Raw genomic sequence first — 16,829 nt, 5'->3', positions numbered from 1 at the left:
TGCTGGAGCAGGGATCCTGGAGAAGGGTGCAGTCTCTGCCTCTGAAGCTCCAGGGGAAGCAGAGGCAGCTGCTGTTCCTCTGGGCAATCCAGTGGAGAAGCCGTGCTGGTGTTCCAGAATCTCCAGATTATATCCAGGCAGGAATGCTTGGCTGGTGTTCCAGAATCTCCAGATTATATCCAGGCAGGAATGCTTGGCTGGTGTTCCAGAATCTCCAGATTATATCCAGGTAGGAATGCTTGGCTGGTGCTCCAGAATCTCCAGATTATATCCAGGCAGGAATGCTTGGCTGGTGTTCCAGAATCTCCAGATTATATCCAGGTAGGAATGCTTGGCTCCTCCCTCTGGGCTCACATCTCCCAGTGGGATGCTGTAGTTCTTATCAGCCATGCAGGGACATTCAATAGCTGTTATCAGCAGTGTCCCCAGAGGGAAGAGTGATTGTGATCACTCAGAGAGAGATAAGAAAAACTGCTCACTTGACAAAAGACAGCTGCCATACAGATGGCAATACAATACAACTTGCCTTGCAATCCAGAACATTCCCACACTTTCCCTTCCAAGCTTTCCCCTAAATCCCCCAGATTCTCTCTTTCTCCACCTTCTCAGGTGGCACAGATCAACATTTTTCACAAAAGAGACGTGGTGAGGAGCCAGACCTGTAATTCCTGCCCTCCTTTGTTTTAAATCCTGTGATTTATCCAGGGAGGAGTCTCAGTCCGTAACCGTGTCATTGTTTTGTTGCACTCACTCCTATTTTCCAATTTCAAGCATTTTAACTCTGCCTCACCAAGGATTTGCATTCAGTTTGGGGAAAAGACTTCTCACAGCACTGAATAGCTTCAATTAATCAGATCATAATTTCTCTCTGCTGGCTGCTTCTCCAAAATTAAATTATTGCTCATTTGCTGACTCCAAGTAGGAAAATCATTTTTGGAGAACAGAAAATTTGACAGAAGATGCAGTTGGAAGCTCTTGAAGAATCGAGCATGAATTTGCTAAAACACTTCAGCAAAAGTTTCCTCAACACTTTCAGACAAAGGGAACAGGGAAAGGGGGAGGATTTAACTCCTCTTAATGTGACAGAGGTGACAAAAGTCACCCTAAATTCCAGTTTTAGAATCCCAGAATGGTTTGGTTTGGAAGGGATCAAAGCTCATCCCATTCCACCCCTGCCATTGGCACCTTCCACTATCCCAAGTTTGCCTTGGACACATCCAGGGATAATTTAGTCCTTAAACTGCATCCTTCAGATGGAGAAAATAAAGATCAATTCCAGCCTGTTTGGGGGTATTTTTCCCCCTATTTTCTCCTGTCCAAGGAATTTTCCTCCTCCTGTGGCTCCCAGGGTGGAGCTGCTGCCACTTCCACCTCACCTGAACATCTCCTGCTCAAACACCATGGGTAAGAATTTGTTCTTTGACCACTTCTAAGTTTTATTGTTAAAATTTATTAATCTGCCTGAAACAAAGCCCTGTCTCTGCTGCAGTGAAGGATTATGTGAAATCTATGTCATTTTTTCCAACTCATTTAAAGAACTTACATTAACTCAGTCCTAAAACTGATCTCAACATGTTCCATCTTTTTTTTTACATTAAATTAAAACAGCCAGCTCTGATCCCTGTGCTCACTGGGATGTGTTACAAGGCACTTCTCTTTAACCCAAACCTTTTTTCCAACCACTTAATTCCACCCCTTCCCTCTTTCCTGATGATTCTGTGCTGGAGGTCCTGATCTGGCAAAGAAACACATTGAGAGTATTGAAAATATTACTGAAATAACCTTTATAATCCAGGATTTTCCATGTCTGCTCCAAGCCAAAGCCTAAATGTGGGAAAATCCTGCAAATCCAGAGGGAACAACACAGCAGAGAAGGTGGAACATCAGGTGGAAATACCTGGGAAGATGCTCCAGAGAAACTGAGGAATTTCAGGCAGCTCTTACAAGGGCAGAAATTTGTGTCTCACTAATTTGACAGGCTGAGATCTTGGGAAAGCTCTGTCTCAGCATTCCCTCACTCCAAAATTTGTTTATAACCAAATTAATCCATGATTTGGGGGTGGAATTAAATATGGGACAGTTCCACAGATAAATCAGGAAGAGGAAATGTGGAAGAACTGATTTAAACCAGCCTCTGATCCCTGCACCTGGGGCTGTTTGTAACCACAGATGGGTTTTTCATGAATATCCTTGGTTTAAGATATTTTCCTTCTGAATTGTTTTCATTTTGCTGTACATTTGCCAAGCCAGAAGTGATCAAAATGTAAAATTCTAACAAACCATTTCAATCATCAATTATTGAAGAACTCAAATACACCCTGTGCTTCTGCCTGGCACATTCCCAAAACGTTTTCCATCTGTTTTCTCCTGAACCCCCCTCAATTCTCATGCTGAATTTTCATAATCACTGGACCAGACTCTCCCTGTGAAAACTGAAGCTGCACCCACAAATCTCTGCTGGTTTTTCCTCTGTCACCCAGGAGTTCACTCATTCATCAATTTGTAGAATTTTTTCCTACAATTTCAGAGAAAAATAAAATTCAATGATTCACTAGAATAACAATTCCAGCTGCTGAAATCCACATATTTATGCCTGGAAGAGTGACAGCAAAAAAACCCTTCATGTTTGTGGGGTTAATCCTCATTAACCCCAGTCAGGAGCAAAGAGTGGGATGGAAAATTTAACCCAAGGGATTTTGGGGTCCATTAAGGAAGATAAATTTGGTATCACCACAGCAGATTTTATCATTCCATCCTGCTGGTGTGAGCATTAAATGCTCCCAGTCAGGATTGTGGGCTCAAACCTCTTCAAATTTACTTTTAAAGTTGCCTTTTCAATTATTATTACCATTAATTCTCAATCTTTATCCAAGCCTGACCTGGAAATGTCCCAATAAAATTGTCCCTTGCACTGCAGCATTTAAAACCTTTTCCAGCTGATTCTGGCATTTGATATCCAATTGTTATTTATTATTCCTCTCAAATCTCTTCCAGGAAGAGATAAAATGTCCTCCATCCCATTATCCCAAACGCAGCTCCCTCAATATGAGATCCCATAAATATTTTGGAGCTGGAAGCTGAATGCTTAAAATTCCAGCAGGGAAAACCTGAGAAAAATCCCCTGCCCAGATGATTCTGAAGAATCTACACAGAGAAATCCTTCAGCTGCCTCCTTAGGAATTTCCAGCTGATCATATTCCCAAATTCCAGCGGACTCAAATCTGCAGTGAAAGCTGAATCCCCTCGAGGTGATGCTTGGGTCATAAAAGTGATCCAGGAAAATGAGGAGCAAAGGAGGAAAATTGCATCTCAAAATTCTGTTTTCTTCCCAGGCAATATCCCATTCCTAGAAAAGTAGGATGGGAAAGCATTTCCAATCCCATTGTTACCTCCAAGGATTTCAATGGCCAGACCCAGGGAGTGGTGGTGAGCAGTGCTGCATCCAGCTGGTGGCATCACCAGAAGTGTCCCTCAGGGCTCTGTGCCAATATTGAACAGCTCTGTTCAATATATTTTTTATGGCATGGTGTCTTATGCTGAAAGATGTAGCTGGAGGTGTGTATCCCACCTGTCAGAGCTGGGCAGCTCTCTGCTGTTCCCGGGGCAGTTTTTTCTTTATCTCTCCCCCAGCCAACCCTCCCTCCAGGAGATCTCTGCTGTCCATGGCCACTGAGTGTCCCTGCAGGGCTGATCCAATCCCAGCATCCCATGGGGAGATGCTCCGCCCAGGGGAGGAGCCAAGCATTCCTCCCTGGATCCAATCTGAGCCTGGCACAGCACAGCAGCCTTTGCCCCCTGCATGGCCAGAGGAGCAGCTTTCTGCTGCCCCGCATGGCCAGAGGGAGCCCAGGCCCATCTGCAGCAGCCCTGGAGCTGCAGAGGAAAACTCCCCCCTTGTGCAGGATCCCTGCTGCAGCAGAGCCACAGCTGGCACTGCAGGAGGGCTGAGCCCCCCTGGGATGGGGCTGGGACACCTCCCTGACACACAGGGGGGCAGGTCCAATTCTGATTCTGTCAATGGGTTGTTTTCTTTTTTTGTACTATTCAATTTGCATTTTTAATTTTCCCTAATAAAGAACTGTTACTCCTATTCCCATATCTTTGCCTGAGAGCCCCTTAATTTAAAAATTATAATAATAATAATTAAAAGTTTAAATTCAGAGTTTACATTTTCCATTTCAAGAGAGGCTCCTGCCCTCCTTAGCAGACACCTGGCTTTTCAAACCAAGACACTTGGATGAGGGGGTTGAGTCTTTCATTAGTAAATCTGCAGACAGCACTAAGCTGGGAGCATGTGTCCATTTCTGGAAGGTAGGAGGGTTCTGCAGGGAGACCTGGAACAGTTGGATGGATGGGCAGAATCTATTTGGATGAAGTTTAATAAGCCCAAGTGCCAAGTCCTGAATTTTGGCCACAATAACCCCTGCTGGGGACAGAGTGGCTGGACAGTGCCCAGGCAGAAAGGGACCTAGGGGTGCTGGTCAGCAGAGGCTGACCATGAGCCCAGCAGAGTGTCTGGTGGCCAAGAAGGCCAATGGCTCCTGGCCTGGGTCAGGAATGGTGGGGCCAGCAGGAGCAGGGGGGTCATTCTGCCCCTGTACATGACACTGGTGAGGCCAAACCCTGAGTGCTGTGCCCAGCTCTGTCCCCTCAGTTTGGGAAGGACCTTGGGACACTGAGCACATCCAGAGGGGACAACGGGGCTGCAGAGGGAACACAAACCCTGAGAGGAACTCCTGAGGGAGCTGGGGGTGCTCAGCCAGGAGAAAAGGAGACTCAGGGGTTCCCCCATCACTCTGCACAGCTCCTGAAAGGTGCCTGTGCTCAGCTGGGCTGGGCTCTGTCTGCAGCAGCATTGACACACCCAGAGCACACAGCCTCGAGCTGCACCAAGGGAAATACAGGCTGGATATCAGGAAAAAGTTTTTTACAGAAAGAGTGATAAAGTTCTGGAATGTTCTGCCCAGGGAGGTGGTGCAGTCCCCATCCCTGGGTGTGTTTAACAAAGCCTGGATGTGGCACTGGGTGCCAGGGGTGAGTTGAGCTGTTGGGGCTGGATTGGACTCCATGACCTCAAAGGTCTCTCCCAACCCAGTGATTCTGTGAATTCTGTGAAGTTTTGGGGGATTTGCCATGGAAAAGCAGCAGGACAATTCCTGAGGTGGCTCTGGAGCTCTCCTTCCTCCCTTGGAAATCAACACAGGAAAACTTCTGGCCCTCATGGTTCCTTCTTGGAATGTTTAATCCCAATAAACCATTCCCAGCTCAAACACCATCTCCTCATCCATCAGCTCCATGATTTTGGCAGGCTGGATGTGACAGCTCCTGCTTCAACCCACATTTATTTCAAGAATGGCACAAATAAACACAGCCTGGGGAAAAAAAAAAAAAAGCCATTTATTTTTCCTCCATTAATCCAAATATTTTGGGATCTGTCTGTCAAATATTTTAAGGATTATTTTCTCCCAGTCAAAAAGCTCCTTGTCCCTGTAAAGTAACAGCTGGTCCTTCAAGGAATATTCACATTTTCATGTTGTCTTTACCAGGAAAATGGGATGAAAGGGCTTGGAGCAACCTGGGATAGGGGAACATTTCCTTGCCCATGCCAGGGGATGGGATAAAATTATTTTTAAGCTCTTCCAACCCCCAACAATTCCAGGATTTTAGGAAAACTTGGATTTAGCATTTAAAAAATGGAATTACCCTTATGTGAGCAAACAGGGTAAAATAAATAAACACATTTCCTACTCAAGTGCTGTTGAGGGACTTTAATTAAAGCACAGTTTAAGTTTTACCACCCAGCAAAGGCATCTAAACATAAAAGGGAAATTTTTCCTGAGCCTGTATTCCCTCATAAAATATATTTAAATAAATATTTCCATTTATTCCCTATCTATTTCCACATATCCATGAATTTTGCGCCAAAAAAACCCTGAAACAGCTGCTGAGCGCCATTTATTCCATTCATTATTAATATTTTTTTAATTATTTTATCCCTGTAATATTTCCACAACCAAAATCCATTTCTTATGGAATCATTAAGGAACCCAAGATCAAATCCAAGCTTTGCCCACGCACCCTTATGGCCATTAAACCATATAGGAAATCCCAAATTTACTCATTTTTTGAGCACTTCCAGGACTGTTTTCCTATTTTAAAAAATTAGAAAAAATTAAAAAATAATAAAAACAGAAGGTTTTTCCAGACAATTGGAACATTGCATCCATGGAAAAGCCACTAAAGATGGCAGTGACTGTCACCTCCACCAGTTTATGGATTTAGGAATATCTTGGAAAATTGCATTTCCCAACCTCACACAATTTTGGCATCTTTTGTGCCATAAAACAACCGGAGCAGTTCTTGGGTCTCCAGATTTGTTGGGATGGGATCATCCCATGGATCTTTAGGCTGGGAAAACTTCCAAGATTCCCCACAGAGCTCAAAAATTCTTAGGAAAGTCTGGTTGGAGAATGGAGCTCAAATTCTGCCTTCATTTACAGCAGCAGCAGAAAGTGCCCAGGCGGTGGGGGAAAAGCGGGAAAGGAGAAAAAAAAGGCGGGAAAGGAAAAAAAAGGCAGGAAAGGAAAAATGGCAGGAAAGAAAAAATGGCGGGAAAGGAGAAAAGGGGGGAAAGGGAAAAAGGCAGGAAAGGAGAAAAGGCAGGAAAGAGAAAAAGGCGGGAAGAGGAAAAAAGGTGGGAAGGAGGAGAAAAAGATGGGAAAGGGAAAATAGGTGGGAAGGGGAAAAAAGGCAGGAAGGGGAAAAAAGGTGGGAAGGGAGGAAAATGGAGAGGAAAACAGGGGGAAAGGCAGGGGAAGGGGGGAAAAGGCAGGGGAAGGGGGAAAGTGGGAAAAGGGGAGAAAATGTTAGGGAAAGGGGGAAAAGGGGTGGAAAGGTGGGAAAACAGGGGGAAGAAAAGGGCAGGGAAACAGGGGGGAAAAGGGTGGGAAAATTGTGGGCGGGGGGGGAAAGTCCAGGAAAACTGAAAAAACCTCAAACCCAAAATTCTACTTCCCACTGTCCCAGGGTGCTCCAAATCCCATCCAACCTGGCATTGGACACTTCCAGGGATCCAGGGGCAGCCCTAGTTCTCTGGGAATTCTATTCCAGGGCCGCACCACCCTCACAGGGAATAATTTTTTCCTAAAATCTCAAATTAAAATGGCTTTTGGGGAGCATTGGCCTGCTGAAGGAGGTGAGTGCATTTTGACTCATCTCCCAGATTTTTGTTTCTTTGGTTTCAAATTACCCCCTCTCAAACTTTTAAACATGACCCACATTCCATGGGATCCCTGAAGTGGGATAGAAAAACTTGGGAACATTTTTCCAACCCTCTGCTGAAGCAAGGGAAATCAAAGCCAGTTCCCAAAAGAAAGGCTTGAAATCACTTTTTTTTTTTAATATAATTTTTGGGGGTGTTTATGTGTCATTTACCTCATTTTTCCCCACTGAAATTTTTCCAGAGTCACACACAGATTCTCACCCAGGGGGATGGAATGGATGAGGAATAAGAGGCATCATCACTCCCAAACAAGGCTATTTACAGCCCAAACAGCAGCTGGGAGCATGAACTCACCAGAAAAGCTGAAATATAGATCTGACTCAGGGCTCGTGGTGTTCCACTGGCAGAGCATTCCATCAAAATCAAAAAACCCGGATTTCACACCGGTTTTCCTGGAGCAGCAAGGAAAAAAATCGCTCTGCTGTCAACCCTCAGGGAGCAAAAAGTAAAAGGGAATGAGCTCCAAAAACTTTCCTGAAATGGAAAAAGGAAAATCAGCCGGGCTTGCAAGGGGGAAATAAATAAAAATAAAAGAGGTGGATCCAACACAAATTTTCCCATGGCTCTTCCCACAGGAATTTTTCATGGTTGCTGTGGAATCTCCACTGGCCAGATGTGACACTGTGCTGGTCACACCCTTTTCCAGCTGTTCCAGTGGCCAATGGATCATCAGTTATCCCAAGGAGTGTCCCACACCAGGAGCTGAAACTCGGGAAGGGGAAATCTTCCCAAACCCAAAATCTTCCCAAACCCAATCCTGGTGGAGCTCTGATTTTATGGATTTTGCCAATCCTGTGGTCCCTGTGCCAGGTGATGTTTGGGATGAACATGACTCGTTCTAGGAGAACACACACAAACCCTCACATCCAACCCTCTGGATCTCAGGGGAAAACTGCATTTTAAATTAAATAATTAATTTTAAAAGTAATTAAGAATTAATCCTGTTCTTATGGGACTACCCTGAAGCAAATTTCTCTTTAGACAGAGCACACCTTTCATCCAAGATGTCCCAGCAGGGTAAAACACAGCAGGGTGAAGGTGCTGATGCTTAAATTTTCCATGGAATATGCAGAAACAGGGCCTGGCCTTGGGCAATTCCAGGGATGAGGTGTCACTTTTAACATGGAATTCAATGTTCTCCAGAACCGAACACTTCCTACCCCATCTGGCCAAAGGCTGAAAAATTCACAGATTTTCCACTGTTTTTTTTTTCCAGGCCAGGAGAAAACCAACCTTTATCACCATTATTATCCCATCTCTTATTCCCAGCTCAAGGAATCCCACACCACATTTAAGCCCCTGCCCTTCAGTTCAGCCAGGAAAACTCCTCAAAATCTCCTTTTTTATGAACAACTGAACAGTTTTGCTCTCACATCTGTCCTCTTTTCACCACCAAACACTCAGGAGCCAAAATCCATCTGCTGTCTGCAGCTCCCACCAGGAATTCCAAGTTCTGGGCTCCATTCCTGCCCACCAGGAATGTTAATCCATCACCACAAGAGGGGCCTTTTGCTCAGAGCTCCCCCAAATCCAGCAGGAAAGTTCTGGGGATCTGCAGGTGGCGTTCCTGCTGCTGCATCCACGCCATGCGTCATCGGGATGGAGTTTGGGAAGGATGCGGAAGAATCCCAGGCTATTTTTTTGCGTTATTCCTCATTTTTGTTCTCTGATTAATCCCTCCCAGTTTCTGTGGCTGATTTCCTTGGAAATACCAGCACTGGGAAGGAGAAGGGAGCACCATCCCCATCATCCCACAGCTTCTCCCACTGGGCTGGCCATGGGAAATGTGGGACAGCAGAGGGATCCTGGATGCTAAAACAGGTCTTAGGCACTCCGATCTCAGGGCAGGCAGCAGGAACATTGTCAGAACCCAGGACATCCCTCTGGCTGCCCTGGGGGACTCCAGACCCTGGCAGGGGCTCAGAGACCTTGGCATGGAGTCACAAACACCTGTGCCTTTGATTTTAGCCCATGGAAACAATTCCCAACTTTGTGTGAGGAGTTACCAGCCACAAGGGTTTGAGTAGAATGACAGTGAATTTGTCACATGGTGAAAATGGAGAATTTTGGGGTTTTAGAATGAGAGTTCAGGAGGCAAGATGGAGGAATTTGGCCGTGTCCTGTCCTTCTCCTTCTTCTTCTTGGCTTCCATCTTCTGCTGTGATGGTGGCACTTCTGGATTGGTTTAGAGCAGAGACAGACTGTCTAACATAGGTGATGGATATTGGAAAATTATTGTAAATAAAGTTCATGTAGTTTTTAGTATAAAAATCCAACACCACCCCAAGGATGGTCAGCGTGCCTCAACCCGACCTGCTGGACAGATCTCAGCAGGTCAGAGAAAGAATGATAGAGATAAGAGAAAATTAACGACCTTGAGAACCAGAGCCAAGGAATTCTTTCTTCTTCTTCAGTCTCTGGGCTGGGAAAAAGAGATTTTCCAACACCTCGGGGTCATCTCGACACCAGAGACCTCGTCAGAACATGAATATTCCAGATTTCTGAGCACCCCAAAAAATCCCACAACCTTGTGAGGTATCCAGAGGGCCCCACTGGAGCAGCAGGGAGAGCCATCCTGAGGAGGACGGAGCAGGACTGAGGGGTTTTTGTCATCACTGCTGCTATTCCAACCAGTCCCACCAAATTTCCAGAGCCCAGCTGGAAATGTCCTGGCCAAAACCAAGATCAGTCAGCACTTCCCGATTCCCACAGACTCCCAAGGCCTCAGGAACACGTCAAATCCCAGGATTTGCACAGAAATGGGGCCTGGGAGCCCCTCTGAGATCCCAACACAGCTGATGGGCACAATCAGCCCCAAACACCACCAAAATCCAGGGGAAAAAAAATTTGAAAATAATTTTAAAATACAGGATATGCTATAAATAATTTATGTCAAAAAGTTATTTTAATTTAGGTTTAAAAGCACAGGTATCAAACTGCACCACAGAGAGCCCTGAGCATCCTCCCAGCCCCAATCCCAAAACCTTTTGCCAGGTCTCCGAGCAGCAAAACTGTTGCCATTTCCATCGTCCAGAGGAATTAAACATTAAAATTAAAAAAAAAAAAATGAAATATAAAAGCATCAAAAATATAAAAAATAAAATAAAATAAAATAAAATAAAATAAAATAAAATAAAATAAAATAATCCCTGGCTAAACCTCTGAGGATCAATTCTCTGCTTGGAGCTGCCCACCAGAAATGAAGGAAAATGCAAAGATTTCCTCACTTCCAGTTGGATCCGTGTCCCATCCTGCCTGGAGCTGTGGAATTCTCCCAGCTTTACACACAACACTTCATTTGACTCCTATTGAAGAAAATTAGAGGAAACAATTAATTTTAAAGACTCAGATTGCTCAAATAATATTTCTGTTGAAGCCCATGCCAAGCTCAGCCTCATTAATTACTTCTTTGGTCATTATTATTAGAGCTGCTAATCATAATCACAGATTAATGAGTGGATCCCATTGAGAGCCTGCCAAGCCCGAGCCTGGCTTTGGAATTTTGAGCCATCCTTGCATGTGGAGCTGGAGTCAGGCTCAAGTTTTGATTTTCATGATAGGCTGGGTTTTATTTGCTCGGTGACTTCACACACAGGGAGAGGAGAGGGAATTCTGCCTGTCCCACAAACCAGATTTCCCAATGAATTTCCTCATAAATCCCTCATCAGCACATAGGATCTGCTGGCACTTCCAACCCAACATCCATGGCTTTGCAATTAAACCTCCTTCTCTGATGGAAAAAAGGAAAATGTCGCTTAATAAATATCCTTTATTTATTTCCTATATTAAATCCTTTATATCCTATATTTAAAAATATCATTTATTAAATATTTCTACAGCTGGCTGTGGCAATAATTAGAGCTCATCCCTATAAAAAGGAGGGAGGAATCCTCTCAGATTCCTATGGCACAAAGAGGGATGTTCTGCCTCAATTTATATATAAATATAAATATATTATATTTATATTTATATTTATATTTATATTAAAATTCTATATAAATATATAATATATTAATAAGATATAATAATATATTATATAAAAGTATAATAATAATTTATAATTATATAATATATAGAAAATATAGCACTATATAAATTTTATATATAAATTAGATAATAATATTATATTTTTTTTTAATATCCTTTATTAACTATTTCTACAGCTGACTATGGCAATAATTAGAGCTCATCCCTATAAAAAGGAGGGAGGAATCCTCTCAGATTCCTGTGGCACAAAGAGGGATGTTCTGCCTCAATTACAGTGCTCTGGATCCTTTAGGAATTAAGAATCCATGAGGAACCAGGGAAAGACAAGGAAGGAAAGGAGTGGGAGTCCGAGGAGCCAATTAACTGAGCAGGACAATTTATTCCTCCAGCTCCAGTCAATATATCCTGATTTTTGTTAATGGGGAGCCCTTGAGCTGGAAATGCAGGATCTCAGCAGTCCTGCGCTCCGAGCAGACCCAAATTAGCAGTTTAATAGTGCACAGCAGGCACTGGGAGCACACAGCCACAATTTATTTATTGCCCACTCTGCTTCTCCCACAGCTCAGCCCTGCCTTGCCAGCCCAGCTCAGGCCAGGATGGACAAACCCAAAATTATTGATCAGTGCCATTAAGAGACCCACACTTGAATAATTTCCACCACATCAGCTGTACTTTGTTACCCTTTGAGGCTTGAAACTTAAGTTTTCACAGAATTCCAGACTGATTTCCACATTAAATCCCATCTCATCCCACGGGCAGGAACTCCTTCCACCATCCCAGCCTGCTCAGAGCTCCATCCAAGCTGGTTACAGAGAAAAATCCCAAATTACCACCTTAAAAACAAGGAATCAGAAGATGAACCCCTAATTCTTTTGCAGTGACACATTTCAAACAGACACTCAGTCACCAGACATGTGACAAATGGATCAGTGACAGGAGACAGAGCATAAATTCAATATTTTTCACTGATAAATTGTTGCTCTTCCATTTCTGTCAAGTCTTAGTTTTCCATTTTAATTCCTTGTGACAAAGCAGCCAAATTTCAACATTCCCTTCCTCCTCCAAAGCCCTGCCCACAAAGCTGAACCTCTGCTCTCTGCACAGCTCCAGTAAAAATCAGAAATTATTATTAATCCTAAGGAAGCAGCTGCATAAAACCGATGGAAAACTTTATGACCACAACCAGGCCTTGGTTTGGAATGAAACCCCCACACCAAGGATGGAAAATCCAGATTTTATTTCAGTGAGAGTCTTGATGGGTTAAACCAGGATACAAAGGTGACACAGGGTGAGAAAGCAACACAATTATCCCCTTTTAAACCCAAAAAATCCCAAATTATCCCACCCCCTCCCCAAACCACCCTCAGAGCCACAGTGCTGGGGATGTTTTGCTGAGCCTGAGAGCCCCTCAGCTCATTAAATATTCAATTTACACTAAAGAAACAAGGCCCCCATGCAGCAGAGAACAGCCAGGGCCAGCCCAGCACGCTCGAACACATTTCTGCTCAGAGGAAGGATGAGTGCCAGGACTGGAGAGTGCTCGTGGAGAGCCTGCTGGGAGCAGAGGAGGACGTCAGGGATAATAGAGCAGCCCTGCTGCTGGGAGCTGCTCAATTACCACGGCTTTGATCTGGGAGGAAAACAAAGAAATGGGAGGGGGAAAGCAAAAAAAAATTTAAAAAAAGGGAAAACACTTTGGATGTCTGTTGAAATAGCGAAGCTTTCACACAGAACAGAGTTTGAGAGGATGAAACACTGGGAGGTTGGGAGCATGCAGGAATAAAGGCTGACACAGAAATCCAGAGTGGAGGGGCAGCAGAGGAGGGGGAGCAGCTCCAGCTGAGCTCAGAGAGGATTTAGGGAGCTGTGAATCCCTAAAGAGAGAGAGGTCTCCTGTTGGAACCCTGAGAATTGCTGAGAATTTTGAGGTTTCTGTGCTGGACAGAGTCTGACCCCCAGGAGAACACTGCATTGACCTGAGGCCTGGAGAAGGATCCCAAATGGAATGATAAAATTAAGATTATGGATGTGGAGTTTGAATAGAAGTGTGTGATATCACACAGTGTCACTGTCATATTTTCTGAAAAATCGCTTTGCCACGATTTCTTCTCCTGGGGAGACGAGAAGTCTCAGAGAAAAATGAAAACAATAATTATCTGATTTGCTTCTCTTGTGTTTTGCTGCTTTGGGATGTGGTCTGGACATTGTGGTCATTGTTTGATTGGTTTCATGTGAATTATTTTTACCTAATGACCAATCACAGCCAGCTGTGTCAGGGCTCTGAAAGAGAGAGTCAGGAGTTTTCATTATCATTCTTGTTAAGCCTTCTGGCTGTATCCTTTCTCTATTTTTTATTATAGCATTATAATATGATATGATATGATATAATATGATATAATATAATATAATATAATATAATATAATATAATATAATATAATATAATAATATACATCAGCCTTCTAAGAACATGGAGTCAGATTCACTCATGTCATCCTGGGGACCCCTGCAATACCACACATAGTAGAAAACTTTGAATTTGAAGCTTTAGAATATAGTAATACATATGAAGCAAGATAGAAAGATTTAAGGCAGAAGCTGGTCCTTCTTCTTCACCTTCTTCTCCATGAGTTTGGGTGGTTTTGTGTACTGAAATAAAAAAGTCTGCATTGTGAGCCACAGGCAGTTAGTTATTAAGTTAAAAATAAAAATAATTTAAGTGTCATCTCTTAATTAGACTGTTTATCCTTAAAAAGGCCTTATAGAAAAAGAAATACAACTCCATTTTTAGTTTGTTAAAGTACTGTAGAACTCACAGCTTGTGAAGCTGAAATATTGATACAAGTTAATAAACATCTGAATCCAAACAAAAAATAAACAAAAAATACCATCACAAAAAATACCATCTCAAAAAATACCAATACACATTTAATCCCACCCCTACAAAAAAAAAAAAAAAAAAAAAAAAAAAAAAAAAAAATAAAAGACTCCACATTTCCAGAGCCAAGGGATTTTCTAATCTCACTCTTTGGGACTCAGATCTTCCCCAGCCCAGCAAGGAGGGAAACCAGGAGTGCAGGGAGGGCATTTCTGCCTCCAGGCTTATCCCACAGGATGGAGGCTCCAAATCACACCTCAGGAAAAGCCACTCCCCCCTTTCCCAGGTGAACCCTGCACCCCAAACTGTGTAGAGCCCTCCTGGAAAAGGGTTGGAATTCAGGCACATCCCCCAGGCTGCACCCAGCCCATCCCCACGCTGGTTCAGGGTGGTGCTGCCCAAGCCCTGCCTTGGCACACAGAAGCTTTGCCAGCTCTTTTCCAAACAAATCCCTTTTCCCTGCACAAAAACTCATTTTGTGAAGGTTCCTATAAATTTTCCTCCACGTCCCCTCATTATCCATGGAATGGTTTGGGATAGAAGGGAACGTAAATCCCATCCCATTCCCACCCCTGCCATGGCAGGGACATTTCCACTGTCCCAGGTTGCTCCAACCTGGCCTTGGGCACTTCCAGGGATCCAGGGACAGCCACAGCTGCTCTGGGAATTCCATTCCAGGCCTTCCCCACTGGCCCCATGGGAGGGAGTGGAATGGGATGGGATTTAAGGTCCCTTCTATCCCAAGGGATGACTCCCCTGGATTTTGGGGCGCTGCTGGGACAGTGAGAGGCTGAAGCGTTTGTGTTTTAATGATTGGGCTGATTTGATGATATCTTAAACCCTTAAAGGCAAATTTTAAACTAAACCAGTGGTCTCAGCTTCCTGCATGACCCACAGCATGAGAGACACATGAAAAAAGACAATTCCTGATGGAGAATCCCAAAAATATCACTGCAGTTGGCTTGGAATGAGACTGAATTAGAGAATTTTGTACTGCTGACTCCTCTGTGCTGCAACCTCCCTTTGTCTCTCTTCTGCTCCCTTTTAATCAAGGACACAAAGGAAAGGAGATGAAATCAGCCCCTTGAATGCTGGGGATGGGAGGCTGGAAACAAACAGGCCCCAAACAATTCCAAACAAAAGGAGCCAGGGATGCAGAATGTCCTTAGAGAAGTTAAAGAGATGGGAAAATCTGAACCAGCTTTGTTTGCATCCCCACACAGCAAAGACCTTTCAGAGATGGGGATGGTGTCGCAGGTTGGAAGCAAAAGCCCAATTCAAGGAAAAGATGAGCAAAGAAAAATAATCCAGGAATTTTCTGCTTGTCTGGAAGTGCATCGCTACCATGGCCTCACCAAGAAGGTGCTGAAGGAGATCCTGGGAATGACAGAATCCCAGAATGGTTTGGGTTGGAAGGGTCCTTAAATCCCATCCCATTTCATTCCTCTGTCTTGGAGCACCTTTCACTATCTCAGGTGGCTCCAATGGTTTGGGTTGGAAGGGATTAAATCCCATCCCATTCCACTCTTCTGTCATGGAACACCTTCCACCATCCCAGGCTGCTCCAAGCCTCAATGTCCAGCCTGGCCTTGGGCACTTTCAGGGACCCAGGGGCAGCCACAGCTGCTCTGGCAATTCCATCCTAGCCAGGAATTCCTTCCCAATGTCCCATCTAAATCTCTTCTCTTTTGGTTTAAAACCATTCCCCTTCTCCTCTCACAGGAGAAGTCCCTCCCTCTCTTTTCCAAGCCCCCTTTAGACCCTGAAAGGCCACAAAGAGGGGCCTTCCCAGAGCCACCACTTCTCCATGCTGAAGGGAAAATTCCAACAGGGAAAAGGTATTTGGAGAGACTGAAAATCTCCATTAAATTAATTACAGCCCTCAAAAATCTCCTCTGAGAGCCGCTGCTTTTCCAGACACAGTCTGGGGAGGGAAACAGCCCAGAAACGGTCTCCAGATGTGCTGAGGGTGGTGCTGAGCCAGCAGTGGCTGATCCCATTTTTCCTTGGGATTCAGGAATTAATCATTGACTTCAGCAGCACCAAATTATCCTTTCTCATGGTGACTGCTCCTGGAAGGTCCCTAAAATCCCACCCAGCTTCCCAGGAACATCCTGCTGTGGTTTAGCCTTGGAGCGTGGCCTCAGCACACCCTGAGGAAAAGCAGGCACAGTTTATTTGTCTCTTTGAATCCCAACCCACCCCGAGACAAGCTTTGTATTCAAAGCTTTGCTCCCAGATGGATTTTTTTTTCCCAAATCCATTATTTGGATCAAGCCAGTCTGTGCTTCTTTACTGCTCCCCCCTCACGCTCGGCTGCGGGCTCCATTAGTTACACCAAGACAAAAATACAACCGGATGCAGCAGCAGAAATCGTTTGATACACTCAAATCCTTGCCCATAAATAAGTTCCCCACACCCAGGTGGGTTTGCTCTGAAGATTTTATCAGGCTCCCACTGTGGATGTTGCTGAAAGTCAGGAATTGCAGGGCTTGGAGAAGCAAATTTTTTTAGTTTTTTCCCCAAAAAAAAGCCCTGTGTGGATATCCCCGTGTGAGGGGCTGTGTGAAGCAACAATTTCTTTGGCTGACTCAAATTCCAGTTGGAGATGACAAAGCTTTGACTGCTTGTGTGTTTAAACCCAAGGCAACCCTGACATTTCATAAGGTTTTTGCTCCAGGCGT

The sequence above is a fragment of the Melozone crissalis genome, unplaced genomic scaffold (assembly GCF_028551555.1).
Source record: "Melozone crissalis strain CALT ecotype California unplaced genomic scaffold, PUWL_Pcris_2 ptg000056l_1, whole genome shotgun sequence".
NCBI lineage: Eukaryota > Metazoa > Chordata > Aves > Passeriformes > Passerellidae > Melozone > Melozone crissalis.
Note: the sequence above shows the minus strand (reverse complement) of the source record.